This window comes from Plectrocnemia conspersa, unplaced genomic scaffold, assembly GCF_051122295.1.
Source record: "Plectrocnemia conspersa isolate PC_06_02 unplaced genomic scaffold, ASM5112229v1 ptg000014l, whole genome shotgun sequence".
Lineage (NCBI taxonomy): Eukaryota > Metazoa > Arthropoda > Insecta > Trichoptera > Polycentropodidae > Plectrocnemia > Plectrocnemia conspersa.
The window spans coordinates 14,977,609-14,997,189 of record NW_028277178.1 but is presented as its reverse complement, the minus strand read 5'-3'; the positions used below and the strand labels follow the sequence as shown (position 1 = coordinate 14,997,189).

The window sequence follows — 19,581 nt, the reverse complement described above, 5'->3', positions numbered from 1 at the left end:
GAGAGAGAGTTTCAACAACCTTTTCCTTTCACCGATTTAATTAAATCTCGGACCGCAATAATTATATATGGAAATGTGTGTATATACACTTAACGTGAAAAAACACACGCTTGCTTAGATTTATTAGCTCAATTAAAATGATTAAGGCGTGCAAAAAGTATATAACACACGTGTACATATACGAACATATTCACAAAATTACCCTCATGAAAGTACATACATGAACACGTAATAATGTATTTTTTAAAGTCACGCCTTTAAAAAATCGATGTATAAAAATGTAGCAGGAAATATATGAACGATTTTTAACGCTAATGAAATATTAATGTATACTATATTTCTTAAAGTTCATTCTACTATAAACGATATGACTTTGATGATCTATTTATTTCATAAGGACTTCGTTATTTATATTTTACTAAATTAAACCATTACTATGTCTCGTTATATTTTATAATAACATTATGTTGTTAACTTGATTTACACGATAAATGTGTTCATTTGATTTGCACGAAAACATATTAACTTCACGCGTATTTGAATTCGACCTAAAAAAACGAACCAATAATTTTTCGTGGTGAATTTCTTCTTTCAACGAGGTCTAAATATATTAGATGCTAGAGGTCGGTGAATTTTCCGAGAACGGGCAGAAAAACGATTTCCACGTGCCCCGGATATAAATGGACCTTATCCGAGCGTAAAAAGCCTCCTGTTCGAAATCGCTTTAAAAATATACATACGCCTTCCGATCCAGTCCGAAAGTTACATTTATTGTGTAACTTATCAACGGCCACAATTCCCAGCGTTATATTATAAATTCATCTCGTTGGCTAACGTTTCCTATTCGACCAAACTTATCTGGCCTCTTAATTACTTACTTAAGCACCAAAGTGTCCAAACTTTAAATGCAACTTGCCAAAAGTGACCCTAATTAAGTTTTGATACAAAAAACTTTTTGCCCAACCATGACCGTTAGTGTTCTCTATAAAACGTAGTAACAAATATTTGTATAAATGTGGATACGCAATTAAAACTTATTAACATTAAGAAAAAAACATTTTATTTATAAAATATATATATAAAAAAAAATGAAAAACGGAATAAGGGGTATAATATTTTTTTTTCCTTGAAAATTAATAAAAATATAAATCAGATCTTAATATAAAATGTAATAATTAAATAATTAGTATAATTTTCATTAGGAGCTAGATCTAAATGCTTATTAAACGGTAATTAACCTTTTGATTATATTATCCAGTTTTAATGAAGATGGAATAAATTAAGGCAATCAGATTAAATTCTTAAAATATTAAATTTTCGTTAGAAATACAGTCGTAGTTCAGTTATAATTAAATAAACTCAATTAATGCAAATTAAAAAGCGCAACAGCAAGCATTACGTTACGCGAAAAGAGCTCATAATCTCATATTTTACTAAGATATACGTGAAAAAACCTAATATTTTAGACTTTGTTTTCAGAAGAAAGATATTTATAATAAGCATAGGTACGTACATAATGAGATTGCTTAAATATAAATATCAGAACTAAATCGATTGTACGTCTAAGAAAAAGACATTTAATATATTGTGCTATTTTTATTTTCGTACGAATATCTATAAATAATTATTGTGGGTATTGTATACATTTTTAAATTGCTGTAACAGATCAAATAAACATAGTACATATATATGTATATTAATTTAGTTTTAATATACGTCCATCATCACATGATTTATTATATTACATGTATAAATCATAAACTATAGTGCATCTAAAAAAATCAACTATCAAATTTTTCACCTTCGCAATAATTAATAGAAAAGTGCGATTATATGTCGTTTTTCATTTATTCAATAATTTGTAGAACTATTATTTCCGTTCTTTAAATGCAGTATATTTACTTCAAAGTAAACACATACATGTATACGAATTCATATCGCAGAGCTTTATAACTAACGAAACTTTTATAAGCGTTAACTGAATTCCACAAAAGTTGTTAACGTATACGCTACAGTTTCATTGCAATGTTTGTAACTAGTGAAAATGTATATTCATTACTATGTAAAAACATATTATTTGGTTTGCAAAACTTTACTCTGAAATGTGCTGGTGAAAAGCCGTGAAAGCAACCGAGCTTTTATTTCAGTGTGGAACTGCATACTACATAGTATATCTGTTGCTCCCAAAATGACAGGATTAATAGTGGGACGAAAGGTGAATCTCGATGCTTTCAACACTGCGAATGGAATAAATTATCCTTCTCAAACCATTATGTTGTGTATCATATTAGCAAGCCACAAGGATGGATCAATCGCTGACTAAATTGGTTTGAGCACCCTTGAAAGCTTAGCATTCTGAAATCTTATTACATGCGGGTTGTTCGAATAGTCTTGAGAATCAAAGAAAAAATCTCATAAAAGAATTATAAATTTTAGGACAATTTTAATTTTTCCATCGCCTCCTTACGACATATTAGTTTATATATTTTCGGATTTTAAGACTGAAGGTATGTGACATTGCAGCCAAATAGATGCTGTAAAAGGTATTATCGTCGTGATGTCGTGTTTTTGTGATTCTCTCTAGAGGATCAGTTTCTATCTGTGTTATGAATCCACATATTAGTGGACTATCAAGTTGATACATCACAGCCAATTGCAGCTGTTGTAAACATCCGCGAGAAAGATTATGTTGACTACCTTTTGGGATGAAAAAGGGCGTTTTTAAAGCATTGCATATTCACAGTGAATATTTTTTACAGTATAACATACTTCACCTTCTACCTCCAATCGACTCGAAAGAGTGTGGACTCCTGAGTACATGATTTTTCTTTCATAATATCAATGCTCAACCCCTGCGTTCTATTTAACTGTTACAATGAATCAAGATCTGCATTTGGAGTTCCAGTGATGATATTTACTTACTTGAACTGCTCCAAAAAAAATGTTAAAGTCCAACGAAGAGGTGCAGCAGACTGTACACAAGTAGTGGCGCACAAAATATCGTTTCTAGGCCAACTGTAAACAATCTGACATTAACATTTAATAGTTGATTCCAAGTTGATTCCAAGAACTTAACTCACTATCTTATAATATTTTAGCATGAATACATTATTTATAAAATAAATAGCTTTCATGTATTAATGCAATACATAATGTTGTAAAATATAGTGAATGCATATTCATGAGCATATTAGTAATGAATAACACGTGAGCAAACTAATTTATCCTTCGCATGTCTAACACTTTGTCGCTGCTTTACACTTAGTATTCAAAGCGATTGCACATAGTGAGCCTCGCCTTACCATACAATATTAACTAATTATTATATGTTAAAAAAATGGGCCACCCCTGATCGGTCCCTTAACGGTGATAACTCACATTTAGGGATTCGTCGCGGATATTAGCGTCTCATGGGATATTTTCTGGAGTGTTGTTACACATACTGATGAGTTTTTAAAAAGTAGGGTAATTGAAACATATTTTAACGAAGAATAAAAAATTCAATCCGTTAAAGTGTCACCATTATTAAAATTGTAAATTTTTTACAGTAACGTTACACTATTTTTATATTACGTATTACAGTAAAGTTACGTATTTTTACAGTAACGTTACACTATTTTAGATTTTCGCGAGTATAATTATTTTTGAAATCTCGGGATTCATCGCGACTTTTGCTTACTTGTATTCTATATTTCGGCTGTGATTTTCTAGCCATGATCATGAATTATTCGCAACTGAATAATTCGTGATCATTGCCGTAAAATCACAGCTGAAATATAAAATACAAGTAAGCAAAAATCGCGATGAATCCCGAGATTTAAAAAAAAAAAATATGTATATATTTTTATTTTTTTTTATTTTTTTTTAGATTAAATTAAGACCATCGTGGCCTAACAGGTTACCCCAATGCGCCACGATGGTCGAAAACAAATTTTAAATTTATAAAACAAAAAAAAAAAAAACGTATATATACATAAATAGAACAATACTTAAAAATAATAAACATAACAAAAAATTATAAAATATCAAAATTAAATGAGACAAACTGGATCAGCTCCTTGTAGCTAACATTAAACAGGTCAATATGTAATGCAAGCGTATTAAGGAGCCGTATGGCCACAGCTATAGGCGAGTCGGCAAGTGCGGATGTCCTAGCCCTAACTGCCATCAAAAGAGGTCTCGATCGTGATTCTCGAAAATGTTCCGGAACCCAAAACTGGAATTCTTCGAGAATAGCTGGATTGTCGACAGCACCTTTTAGTAGTTTGAAAAAATGCTAAGCGACATACAGCTTTCTGCGAGAATTCAGCGAATCATATCCCAACGCCCCTAAAAGAAAGGCGCTGGGATATAAGTACGGATAATAACCAAATGTCCTTTTGTAAAGCTATCTTAAATACCTTTTTTGAATTTTTTCCACTAAAAGGGAATATTTGGCTATTCGGGGATTCCAAATTATAGATCCCGATTCAAGAATGCTACGAACTAAGGTGTCATAGAGGATGCGAATAACTGACGGATCGTCAAAGTGAAAGGCATTCCTCATAACAAAGCCGAGCATCTTGGAAGATTTATCACAGACGTCGTGTATGTGTAGAGAGAACCTCCATTTGCTCTCGAAAGTGATTCCGAGATCTTTAGTGGAAGTTTCTCTAGTCAAAATGTTACCACCGAGATGGTACAAATAAGCTGATGGCAAATGGGATCGAGAAAATGACACAGTATGGCACTTTCCGACACTGAAGGGCAGACGGTTAACGGAAGCCCATCTCCACAGAGAGTCTAAATCACTTTGTAGAGAGAAGGAGTCCGCAACAGATCGAATGCATTTATATAATTTTAAATCATCTGCGTACAGAAGAAAACTTGAATTTTTAATTGCTGTATTTATGTCATTAATAAATAACACAAAAAGCAGAGGTCCCAGATTGGATCCTTGAGGAACCCCCGAAGGGGTAAAATATTCCTTTGACAATCGGCCACCATAGGTTACAAACTGTCTACGATTGCTTAAATAACTCGAAAATAACCGAGTTAAATTATCTGAGCAACCGAGGTTCGACAATTTTTTTAATAATAACGTATGACAAACTTTGTCAAAGGCTTTCTCAAAATCTGTATACACGACGTCTACTTGAATTCCGGCATCGAGAGAAGTTGTCACCGTTTTGGTGAACGACAGAAGATTAGTAACAGTGGAACGGGCAGGACGAAACCCGTGCTGTTGGTCTAATAAAACTTGCTGAAAGTGATTGTAAAGATATTTATGAATAATTATTTCAAATAATTTAGCAGGAGCTGACAACACTGCTACTGGTCTATAATTCTTTATATATAATTTGTCACCTTTTTTATGAATAGGGGTGACTTTTGTGCATTTCCATAGATCAGGAAATGATGATGTTTTGAGAATCAGATCATAAATACATTTTAGAGGAGCAGCGAGACTTACTTCGCAACCCTTCAAAATAAAATCGGGAATTAAATCAGGTCCAGAAGAACGCCCTGTCTTTAATTTATTAAATCCGTATTTAAGATCTGAGTGCTCAGTTTCTCTGATGGTCAGTACTGAAGACCAAGAACATGAAGAAGGAAGCGACTGAGCAGAAGGCGAAAAATATTCCTCGAAAACAGAACGAAAATATTGCGCAAAACCGTCAGCAATATTTTGTGAACCGTCCAATGTTTTATCGTCGAGGTTCATCACTTTCAACGTAGACTGAGTAGCGCGTTTAGTGCTAATGAATTTCCAGAACGCTTTGGGATCATTAATTATTTGTTTTTGGCAATTTTTGTAATGATTGCGATGACAGGAAATTATCAAACACTTAACGCGTGCTCTTAATGAACGAAATTCCTCGAGAGCAGATGGATGTCCCGATCTCTTCCATAACTTATGAAAGGCGTGCTTTCTTTTTAGCAATGAGATGATCTCATGAGAAAACCATCTAGGATATGACACGTTAAGCACTCGAGGGCGCTTTCGAATAAAGAGCTGGTCGAATGCACAATAAATAATATATATATATATATATATATATATATATATATATATATATATATATATATATATATATATATATATATATATATATATATATATATATATATAAATAAATATTAGAGGTTCACTAGTATAAATATTATTAAAATCTCGGGTTTTATCGCGATTAAAACTTACTTCTTGATATTTCGACTGCAATGCTCCAGCCATGGTCTTGAATTTTCCGCACCTGCCGCTCTCGTTCTTGACTTTGTCATATATACACGTTCTCGCGGTGGGTCAGTATTAATGATATTTATTAATTGTCATTAATTTTCCTAGCACACGTCATTTGTGTTTGAGTTAATGTGATTGCCTTTTTGTGTGGCAATTAGGTCGGTGACAATTATATGTGATTTGTTCACTCATATATACTCCAAAACCGGAAGTCAAGACTTTGATGTCATGCTACTTTCATCTCGTTTGTTCATTGCGATATTTTTATGGATTTCTCTCTCCAGTGCTTCGCGTTTTGTACGAACAAACGGGTTTTTTGTTGTCTTCATTAAAACTATGTTCAGCCAGAGCAAAATTACTATTTCTCTTGCTTTTGAGACTGTGTTGATCGTAGAAAGACTTGTGGTAACCAATCTCGACACGAATTATTCAAAGACCTCCGATACACAAATTCGTCAATATCGTTTGCATATTCCAGCAATTGCACCAACTTAATAAGCATTGTACCTTTTAATTTATTACTTTATAAAAAGTTTCTACGGCTTTGTTAAAATTAATGTTTTAAGGTTTGCAAGAGCGTCGCATTTGCGCTTTTTATACCAAAGCGAATTTCTACTTTTTTAATGTTCGACAATTTTCTCTAAACGTGCTATTGTGCGACACCTTTAAATTTGTGAATATATTATATTAATGTGCTGTGTCGATGTTGAATTTGTACGCCATTTCAAGGATCAGTCGCAGGGAGTGTCTTTGATAAATTGTAAATTGCTCCTTTACAAATATACATTGATAGTCGCCAATAAACGAACATATTGCGAGAGCAGTCTACCATAAAGTACATATGAAAGCTTTATATTATATATTTAATATTCAGTAACTATTGTAGATGTTTGTATTGTATGTATTGCAGTTTTGTGGAATGCTTATGATGCTTTTCATACAACATTAACGCGTGACAGCGTAAAATTGAAAGTAACATATTTCGATTTTATGTGTTATGGTTTTTAATTGCATTTCTATCTAAATGGTAGTTGTCTAGCTCCCATGGATAGCATTGATTCATTAAATTCCATAGTAGCAATGTTTAAACGTAGACATATTTTTTAAAATAGAAAAAAGTCTGCATGATATGTACCGCTTCTGTAAAATTTTCCGGCAGGTTTCGCGCATAGCTGTCCGGTGCGTTTAATTTTTAGCGACGTTACCCGATTTCGTCGTCGCTTCCTTGTTGCTCGGACAAATATTGAATTATGTCTGAGCACTCGAAACTCGCGGCGTTTTATTATGCGCGATGACGTCGAGTCCCCGTCGCGTGTCACCGTATATTTTACATTGGCGAAGCATTAAAAAAGTTCACGAAAGCTCTACCTACACTCACACCGCGCGAGTTTCAATCTCCAACAATACTAACAAGTATCTAAACATCTGCTTCTTCTCATCGTTCTGGCGTAAAAATTACACGGAGCGAAGTCGTGTAAGGCACACAGTTCGATTGAGCGATGAGAACCTGATATCGTTTCCAAAATGGGATCCTTTGCCTCCGTTTTGATATTTATTCGGCAGGGATCTAACGCGTTTTATTCTCGCTTTGTTGTACAACAGTACGATTTTGATGAAGAAATGCTTTATTTTTTGTTGGTTGTATTTTTCTAAACCAAGCTCGTTTGCAAAAGATCAGTGCGATTGTGATTCTAATCAAAAAAAGAATCAAGAGCGTTTGATTAAATCCCAGCATCTTATATATATATATAATATATACTAAATTTCATACATTTATCCATCAAATATATGTATACATACAGATTTCAAAAAAGCATTTGAAAGTTCATCATTCAATCTTAATTAGAATATTGATACGAGGTTTTTTAGTAACTAATTTAAGAATTATCGCCAATTTGTTTAATATTTACAATTCTGAAGTGCCGCAATGATAAATATATAATATAAATGACATATACATACATACACGGGTTTCGTCCTGCCCGTTCCACTGTTACTAAGCTTCTGTCGCTCACCAAAACGGTGACAACTTCTCTCGATGTATATGTGTATACAGATTTTGAGAAAGCCTTTGACAAAGTTTGTCATAGGTTATTATTAAAAAAAATGTCGAACCTCTGTTGCTCGGATAATTTAACTCGATTATTCTCGAGTTATTTAAGCATTCGTAGACAGTTTGTAACCTATGGTGGCCGATTGTCAAAAGAATATTTTACTCCTTCGGGGGTTCCTCAAGCATCCAATCTGGGACCTTTGCTTTTTGTGTTATTTATTAATGACATAAATACAGCAACTAAAAATTCAAGTTTTCTTCTGTACGCAGATTATTTAAAATTATATAAATGCATTCGATCTGTTGTGGACTCCTTCTCTCTACAAAGTGATTTAGACTCTATATGGAGATGGGCTTCCGTTAACCGTCTGCCCTTCAGTGTCGGAAAGTGCCATACTGTGTCATTTTCTCGATCCCGTTCGCCATCAGCTTATTTCTACCATCTCGGTGGTAACATTTTGACTAGAGAAACTTCCACTTTCGAGAGCAAATGGAAGTTCTCTCTACACATACATGACGTCTGTGATAAATCTTCCAAGATGCTCGGCTTTGTTATGAGGAATGCCTTTTACTTTGACGATCCGTCAGTTATTCGCATCCTCTATGACACCTTAGTTTGTAGCATTCTTGAATTGGGATCTATAATTTGGAATCCCCGAATAGCCAAATATTCCCTTTTAGTGAAAAAAATTCAAAAAAGGTATTTAAGATACCTTTACAAAAGAACATTTGGTTATTATCCGTACATATATCCCAGCGCCATTCTTTTAGGAGCGTTGGGATATGATTCGCTGAGTTCTCGCAAAAAGCTGTATGTCGCTAAGCATTTTTTCAAATTACTAAAAGGTGCTGTGGACAATCCAGCTATTCTCGAGGAATTCCAGTTTTGGGTTCCGGAACATTTTCGAGAATCACGATCGAGACCTCTTTTGATGGCCGTTAGGGCTAGGACATCCGCACTTGCCGACTCGCCTATAGCTGTGGCCATCCGGCTTCTTAATACGCTGACATTACATATTGACTTATTTAATGTTAGCTACGAGGATCTGATCCAGTTTGTATCATTTAATTTTAATATTTTATAATTTTTTGTTTTGTTTAAGTATTGTTATATTTATGTATATATACGTTTTTTTATGTTTTATAAATTTAAAATTTGTTTTCGACCATCATGGCGCATTGGGGTAACCTGTTAGGCCACGATGCTCTTAATTTAATCTAAAAAAATAAAAATAATAAATGTTTACTTAAACTTTGTATTACATATGTTAAAGACTCTTGAATATTCAAAAATTAAGAGCGATCATTAATTCTTTACCTCTACATGATTTATATTAAATTTAGAGATATGTTTCGCTAAATGAACGTCGTATTAGATTTCAATACGATCTTGAACATTTTTTTCTTAATTTTTAACTTTGTGACCAATGCTTTTAATAAAGCATCAAATATGCTTCTGTTTGTATTGCAAAATGCAAAGAATTAAAATATTATTCATGTCTAGTTGAATTCCATTATATAATATATGTGTATTTTAAGGATTATGGAATATTTTCTTTTAAAAAAGTTTATCTTAGAAGCACTCTCAAATGACTTACTGTTGAAGGTTAAGTAATGAAACGTATTTATATATTTATAAATATACTAGTCTTTCTTGTGATGCAATCTTGTACCCTATTTTGTCCCGTATTTATGAAATTAAACTCATTTATAATTTAGCATTGAAGATTCTGCACAAATAAAAATGTTTAATATGTCATACAAATTATCGTTTGAGGATAGCGTTTCTCTATTTAGTTACGTGCTTTTTGTTTTTATTTTCTGGTATTATTAATTCGTAAATAGCATGTAAATATTTATCAAATGCAAAAAAATTGAAGGTCAAAGATATAAATATATACGACAAAGACTGAACGGTCGGTAAACTAATTAATTGTTTACGTCACGCGGTAAAAAATACGTTAAGACGTCTCAGTTTATATGGCAAATATAATTTTAGTCAAATAACTGAAGTGATATGAATTACATCAGGAAGACGAAGAGAGTTTCTTAGAAATTTCTAAAAGGTTAAATATCTGCCATTTATTTAATTGCAAATAATAAGCAAATGTTCTTAGAAAATTAGAAAAGCCTGAAATGGGCTTAGCGCCACTGAGACTGGACACTTGAAGGTTGCACTCTGGACTAACACTAATTATATAATTCACTATTTAATTAAATATTCAATTAATCTTAATGATTATATTAAAAGTCAAAGGCTCGGATAAGCATGTGGAAAAGATTAATTATGAGCAACTAATAAGTCTGACCAAAGAAAAGATGGATATATTGTGTATAGGAGGACCTGAAAATACTGTAAATATAATAATAGCAGGATCTTTGCGTTGAAGAATTATAAAAGAATCTGATTACGTCGTCGTCAAACGTAGGGTTAAAGCGTTAAGGTCTGAGATTACACGGCAGCAACAGGGGTAGGAATGTGTTTATTTGTAAGGGTCGCAAGAATAGTCTACCTAAAATGCAATGTTTGAATCCACTCTAAAAGATTTCTTTTAAATGTTTCATGGATTTCTCAATAATTATTAGACGTAAACATCCACACTTCTATCTTAAATAATTTATTTATTTATAGAATAAATTTGTATATATAGCACTCCTTGACATATTTAAATTGAGATGCGGGAAAAATGAGTAAATTCTTTCTGTATATACGTAAAAAAATTGTTGCATAAGGAAAGAACTTGTAAGTACTAAACATATGCTTCAATTGATTATGAATGAAAATTAATCTTTTTCTCAATGAATTAATAAAATAGAATTTTTAGTTTCACTTTAAATTCAATGAGTAATTTTGAAAAGTGGCATTGTTACCGAATTTTACTTTCAAGTGGGTCGTGGTTGGGTTGTTTGTTCAACCCTTTTAACATAGAAAAGCAATAATGGGCGGTAACAAAGGAAAATAAAGCGAGAGTAGCAAAAAAATCCGTCTGGCAAACATCGAAAGATGGCCGAAAGGGTGAAAAAATCTTGGCTGAGTAATGTTGAATAAAAATTTGTAATATTATACATTACAGTTTTTATTGTCACGACTAGATCTGTATATTTAAATAAAATAATCAGGCATTCTATTTCCATTTCAATTATAAATTCAGAACGCATATTGCTGGCTTAAAATTAGACCAATTGTGATTTTTTGATGCGTAAAGTAGAATTTTATCAAGTTCAATATTCCAGTTCAAAATCGACCGACGGATAACAATGAAGTTAGTTAGACGAAAAACCACCTAAAATTATATGAAATCAATTCACTAGACTTGATACCATAATAATACGTATATTTACTTTATCATTTAATTAAAAAAAAACATACATAAGTTTTATTAAAATTTAAATCTCGAAATCTTTACAAAATATTACTTCGGCTTTATGTGTGTAGATCCAGTAGTTTTCGTCTTTGCATTGTATTTTTAAAAATCGCCGTTAAAGAGATTTTCGTCTCCAATGGTTCTTCTTTAAAAGAATAATTTGCAAAGATCATTCTAATAAAAACTAGCGATTGTACAATATCACCGACATCCGGTAATTTATTTAATTGTAAGTAAAATGAAATGGTGATATTTAACATGAAATTATTTTAAAAGATACGTGCATTTTAATAAATACTTTTATATTTCAAACAGATTTATAAAAATTAAAATCATTACTATATTTTTTATATTTATCAATCAATCGGAGTAGTGATTAGTATATCGAACGTATATCCGTATCTTGTGCTTTAGAGCTAATAGTAGGGGCGTAAACACAAACTTGCCATCTCTTTCTCAATTACATATGAATAATGATGAAATGGATAGCTCTCGAACTGACTGTGTTAACGCAAATAGAAAATAGATTTAACTAATTTACTTTGCTATTTTGTATGTATGATTTTTTTGCATTCAGCTAATAAAATATAAATCTTGCTACATCACGTTTTATTAATATTATTTATATACTTAGAATAATACATCAGAGTAAAGTTTTAATATCTAAAAAATAAATAATTAATTATATATTTAAAAATAAGAAATAAAAAGCTTTTTCTCGAAGCCACTAATTATTATGTTTCTCTTTATTCATTTCCATTCTTGATTTATCCTATATTTTCAATTCTATAAATATTGTTGTGGATAAGCTCTAATTTATTACGTAAAATTTACAATATTTCTTGGTATTAAATTTTATTTATTTATATCTTATGTGTAATTAATTAAAAATATTATTCGCTGTTAATATATAATGCTTATATTTTATTAAAGATATATTTATATTGCCACCATGTTGTGATAATTTACTCTGATCTTTTTTTAAAGCTTTTAATTAGCGATACTAATTATTATTATTATGTTAATGTGAATTATAGAGGCATCGCCATTTTAATTTCATAATAATTTTGATGCCATTAATTATACCTTCATGCTAATTACACGTCCACACACTAAAAGCTTTGATTTATAAACCAGTATGTACAATATTATTAATCTAATGATATAATTTATATGAAAGTAGCACACACGCAATTTCTAGAAAAAATATTATTATTAATTTATTCTTTCAATAAAAAACAGCATAATTAATAAAATATAACCATAAACATATATCAATATCAATATATTTTTTCTTAATCTACCATCACTTTCATTTTAAACTATTTTTTTTACCCTGCTCATCAAATTTTAAAATATGTTAAAAATACTGTCGATTCCGCTTGGATCTATCCAATGTGTCAGAGTTACTAGAGGGTGTTAGTGTGGGTTTAGATTGGCCGTGTCAATTTCTAATCGTAATAAATGCGAGATATGCTTAGTTATTCTTTAATTTGCTGTTTAATTATCGCTTTGATTAATTTGCAGGAAACTGCTGAAATTAAAGAGTGAATGATCATCTGTTCCATAATATATAAAGTTATTATGGAAATATCTGAAACAGATACCGACAAAAAGAGCAAGTTCGAGACTAACTATATGACGTTTGAATAAAGAAATTTGCTTTCATGTTCACTTATAAATAAATAAAAGGGTGCTGTAAAGAATATGTCAATCTCAAAATAAAATGCTTTAGTAATATATTCTGAATTTTACTTTCCGAGTCTAAGAATATAAGATTTTTTTATGTATAAATATCTATTGATATTATTTTTAATTATTCTTCAATGTAATAATACATTTATTTGCTTTTTTGAGATATATATTATTTCTAAATATTACTGCAATTAGACATTCTATGGCCTCTCGTAAAATAATAAGATTAATCCATTGCGCAAATGCTGACCCCAATATCGTGTCTCTATTGTATGTATTATGCTTATGTTGTACTTAATTTAAATCCATGTTCTGACCTTAAAAAGTTAAGGAGAATTAATTTGAACAACTTTGGATTTTTTTACCATTGTTTAGCCTCAGCCATAGAGCACAGTGTACAAAAGGGACATGAGTGTTTGGGACACCCCAGAAATTTATTGCACAGCTCCTCTGCGACTTGCCACATAATGGCTTTTTACTTCCACCGCTTCCAAATTACGCTAGATTAAGAGCCTTTGTTCGTCATTGGTGTCTTTTTGAGTTCCAGACTAATTGAGCTTTTGATTTTTCCGTCCTATGTGAACGTGACGTGAATGTGTCGAATCGCGTTTTATGTATCGGATAAGAGGATTTCCAACAAGGGCTGCCTCCGACGGCGAAGCACCCTGACAAATTGGAGGACCCTTCTGCAACATTTGCCTTGTTGTGTGTTGCTCGCCTTTGTGCTGGATTTGGACAGAAATGGTCCGCCGCAGTACGTAATGTGCGATTTATCGACTTTCCAATATACCCGGATATTCGGTGTGTTGTTAGGCAGAGGTTTTCGTTATAGTGTATTGTAAAATACACTATTTTGTTAGGGTCAAAAGGAATGTTTAAAATTTGCACTTCATGAAACCTTAACTTTATAATTAATAACCAAGATTTTCGCTTATCAAATTATATAATATTTTATTTAATAATTGTTTTATTATCCTAAAAATATTTTTTTTAATAAATTATTTGTTATATATAGTGAAATATATATTTTAATGAATTTGTAATATGGCATATGAATTTATGAGTAAGTCTTTATGGATTTTTATATCCTTTAGTCGTTTAAAAAAATAAATAACCAAATTTATCGAACAAAGATTGAGTCTATCTAATACTTCATTATTGTATAAAATTAACATTTATGTAATTTAGTAACTAATATCATATATTTACTTAAATACATAAATTTTGCTGCATTTTGCTGCTCAGTTTAAGTTGTCATATTTTGCACATAATTTTGGATTTATAAATTTACTCCAATTTTTTCTAGATAAAACAAAAAAATAAACGCGTAGATCTTTTATCCTCAAAATTGTCACATATTTCCATTTTTTGTAATATGTTTAGTAAATGTGTTTTTTATATCACTTTCAATATACCTATATCAGGTTTGTGGAGTATTATTTTCTTTTAATAATAATATTTTATTGTTTTTAAACAAAATACTTAAAATATTGAATTCCATGAAGATGTAGCTTTAAATCCACATCTCACAATATCCATTCAATCATAAATTTGTAAGTCTTTGATAGTTTTTATTATAAAGCAAAATTGTTCATATATTATATAATAATCATCTGGAAGCAAAACAATAATTTTTTTTTTGCATCTTTTTCAATTCGCCAAACTTTTGGAAAAATATTTCGATCCTTTTAAATCACAGTAAAATATTTTTTGTCCACCACATTTATTTTCCAGTAATCATTATGTTACATATCGATTTTATTTTGAAGGGTTGCGAAGTCAGTCTCACTGCTTCTGATTCTGATTCTAAAGTCATCATTTCCTGATTACAATAGTCACCCATATTCTTTAAAAGGGTGAGAAATTTATATGAAGTACTGTGAATCAATCTCAGTGTTTTCAGTCCTGCTCACTTTAGGAAAGTCTCATTATACTAAATCAATTGCTACCAGGAAGCCGGTAACAATTGATTTAGTATTACCTATATCGAAACAAACTAGTGTAAAAGTGTATATGTTTCTCTCTGAGCATTGGTGGAGAAGCTGGCGGAGAAATGATGTCTTCAGGATGGTTCTCTGAGGTCTCTTATTGTATGTCTGCAGTGTATGGTCGTCTACGGTGATCAGTCGTGTGCAGTGTATCTCTGTCGATCGTCTCCCTGTCAGCCCTTTTGTACCGTAGGTTGAGGAGGTCTCCAGCGAATCACCAACCATACAGAGATCATTACGCTTATATATTCTACTAACGAAATATGTCCACGCATTTAAATTTGCTAGATGGACATATTCAAATGGCAATACATGGTATTTTTTTCTGTCGCCCGATGGAGTATAGTTTGCGCAACCATAATGCGCAAAAGAGTATAGATTATCTGTATGTATATTTATGTCCAAAAGATCGATTTTCTTCTGGACTTCACGAGGATTTAGCGTGGTGGTTCGTTTAGTGTCGGTCTATTGTGTTGTTCTTGCGGGTTACCCTTTGTTTATATCATACAATTGTCAAGATACATTCTTGTAATTATTATTTGCTTATGGTATTTACTGCGCGAGTATAAGAATCCCCTAATAACCAAATACTCCTTCTTAATCGAAAAAGTTCAGAAAAGGTTCCTGTGATACCTTTATGTACATTATCCGTTCTTCATCCTAGTGCCTTTGTTTTAAGAGCGTTGGGATACGATTAGCTAAGTTTTCGCAGAAATATTTATGTCACTAAGCATTTCTTCAAACTACTGAAAAATATACTTCATTAACAATTAACATATATAAATTCTTGCTTTATTCAATAATTGATAAATATTAAGTTAATAATTTAATACAATTATATAATAAATACACTGCAATAAAAAATATTTCATCGGTGTATTTGCAAGATAAAAAGCGGATACAGATTTGATAACGATAGAATTGTTATATATTTGTATTATATCCAACAAAAAGACACTGTGTTAAATCGTGGAATTGTTACAAATTGCCAACGCAAATTTTCAAGGCTTTCGTTCGATTTTCCCGACGGTTATGTCTATTCAGATATCGGGAGACTGTGTTTCATTTTTCATACTCGCCCGTATATTTCAACCTTCACATCGTCTACTTTCAGGGACGATCGCAATCTGGTCGTATAAATGGGATTCTTAAAATTTCTGCAAAATCTACTCTGCTTTCCGTTGCCAAGAACATAATAAAATCTCACTGCTTTGTATAATTTTATAAAGGGATGTATTATATAAATTTAGATATATTCTCGTTTACAGCAATATTATGTTTTTTTAATGTAATATATTGCTTTGCGCTACAAAATAAAGTATGTTTTAATAAATCATAAATAACGATATTTATTACACATAAAAAATTAAATTTTGGAGAAATAATTAAAAATGTTTTTCTTTGAATGTCTAAGACTATAATTAACTTTTCTGTGCGTATTTTAACAAAGGCAAATGGTAGCAATTGACATACAACGTTTTGTTTTAAATGGTAGGCTTGTCTAATTTTTAAAGACATTTTATAATATATGCTCAATTTTATAATATTATACAAGTCGCTGTTAATTATACAAACGGAATTAATACTTAATATTAAAATAAATTTTACATTATTAAATTTATATTTGTATCTGTATTGTGTTATAGGCTTAAAATATAAAAACAAATATATTAATAATTTTTAAGTGCAAAATAAGAGTATTTGGTATTTTTATATAATGTATAATATGTTTGTATCTTTTGTAAAGAGATATCATTCGTCGCTGTCGGAAGCATATGTCAACTTTTAGGAGAACGGAAATTACTGACCGGAAATCGATACATCAAATAGCAGCACCATCGTTATTATTATTATTATAATACAAATAAAAATATGCAATAATGCAATATATGTGAATAAATCTTAGTTGTTGAGAAAAATTTAAGCATAGATAAAAAATATGAAAAATAACAAACTATATTAATTACCATTTAAAATAAACCATAATTTAAAGGTCTATAAAAAAATTATATGTGTAAAATATAATTGTATTATATGACTATTACATAATAGGTATTGCCACTATTTGTTAAATATTAAAAAATATTTTCGATTTATTTAGTATATAGTATTTTTATGTAAAAATTAACATAGTTTATTTATCGAAAAAAATATATTTATAAACCAGTACCATAGTCGATAAGAAAATCAACCCTTAGCTTATAAATGTATAAATCTACTGAAAGTTTTCTGTGTGTGAAACGAAAATTATGCTTTATAATAAATAACTTAATTTAAAAGTACTGATCCGATACTAAATATTTATGAGGTGCTTGAATAAAATTTGGAATTTTAGAAATGCGTCCAATCGATTATAACGCGTGAGAAATTTTAATAAATACGCAGAAGTTTATTTCTGGGATTTATATAATATATAATTTAAATATTTCAATTCTATTATTACGTCATATAAAATATTATAATTCTTAGCCAATATCAGCATGACATTTATTTTACATTTTCTATGACTTTTCTTCACGCTTTTAAACATTCCATTTTTTATACTATTCATACATATTTTTTTACAAAAATAAAATCATTTTTCAACAACAATTTTTAACTGCATATAATAAATCATATATTTATATTTTTTTGCATATATTTAAAAGTTTTCAATGTAGTCTAAGCTAATGTTTATCGGTTTAGTTTTCCTGACTACTTTTTACTGATTTTTTATTATAGTACTACACTGCTGCCAATGTCGAACAACTTCTATAAAGCAATGTACTGCCTTTTATTCCCAAAATCTCGTAATGAGCCAAACTCCTTTCTACGCTTTTGAGCCAATTCGGGCCAATTGCGGATTTGAGTCAATTGGGGCGTAAATTTAAGCTACCACGAAATCTTGCTATGGTTCCTTTATTATTTATTTGTCCCTTTTTCTTATATACAAGCAACATTTTTCGGGTAGGTATTTTAAATGTAATTTGGGTGATTATTTTTTTACCGAATATAATGTTAGCTTTTAGCGAACTCTTTTTGCCGTCGAATATACGTGTATATTTTGCGGCATCGTTTCTAGAGTATCTTTTACTATACTTCGAGGGTTAGTCTTATTGAAATGCATTAAGATATAGTAATTATGTCGATGTTTAAATGCACTATTAATGTTTGCATTTGTGACATAATATTCTGGCTTTTGTGCTTATCCTTTGTCATCGGCGTATTTTATTTGCATGTATTTTATCGATATATTTCCCTTTTTTGACGTTTTATGAATCCTACAAAAGGATAAGAAATATTTTTTATTTAGAACAAAATTATAAAATATATAATAAAATGAATTAAAATTAAAGTTTTTCAATAAGATATTAAATTTAATTTTTAGAAAGAAAAACATTTAGACTTATGCGGTACCTAACGATGGATGCGTTTATTTTTATAGATTGTGAAATCACGCGGTAGTCTGCATCTTGTAATCTTCAAGTTATCTAGAAGATCTAGTTGAACTCTTGGGATTTTGGTTACTTCTTTCCTGGATATAAATGAAAGTGGAAAATGGCTGCTTACTCGGACTTGTAAGGATCATTTCAGTTGATACTGGCGTAGCTTCACTTATTACAAGTTCAATTGAACTCTCGATTATTTCAAATCGGAAGAGAAGTGACGGTAGTGTTAATGTCTAAGTAAAATGTCTGTTGGAATTTACAGAACTAGAGGAAATCATTAGCTCTTCATCTTCTCGATGGTCTAGCTAATGCTATTATTCAAAACGAAAACATACTACTTGTTATTGTCTAATAAATATCAAGTTAGACTATATTTTCGGTAACGGCTATTATTAATCAGTTGACTTGATCATAATGTAATATATTATACATGGGATGCGAATCTGAAAACCCGTCGGCGCATTCCATTGTATTACACACCGATCCTTTTTCGTCTCCAGCATGTGGAGTGAGGCCGGGAGACCGTTAACTCTAATTGTGACGGCTTAGGTCAAGAACAGAGGTGGGGCAATTCATTGGCGCGTAGCTAACTATTCGAAGCCTACAAGATGGATCGCTAATGGGCCGATGGGTAAAGTGGGAACATCCGGGGTACCTTTACACCGACTTTTTGCCTTTGTATCGGAACATATCCTTTTTATGTATAGCATTGGACTTCCGGATTATGCCAGTTCTTTTTACAAATGCTTTCAAACTGTTTAATGAAAGTTCATTAGTTCTTAGAAAATCATAAATAAATAAAGCAATTAGTTTCAGCAAGTATATACGAGAA

The 19,581-nt window shown here is 30.9% G+C and overlaps 1 protein-coding gene across 4 annotated transcripts in view; it reads left to right on the top strand.

Annotated features, from left to right (window-relative positions):
* Positions 1-19,581, top strand: part of LOC148226315 (uncharacterized) — a 147,935-nt gene that overhangs the window by 124,937 nt on the left and 3,417 nt on the right. The window lies entirely within an intron of this gene.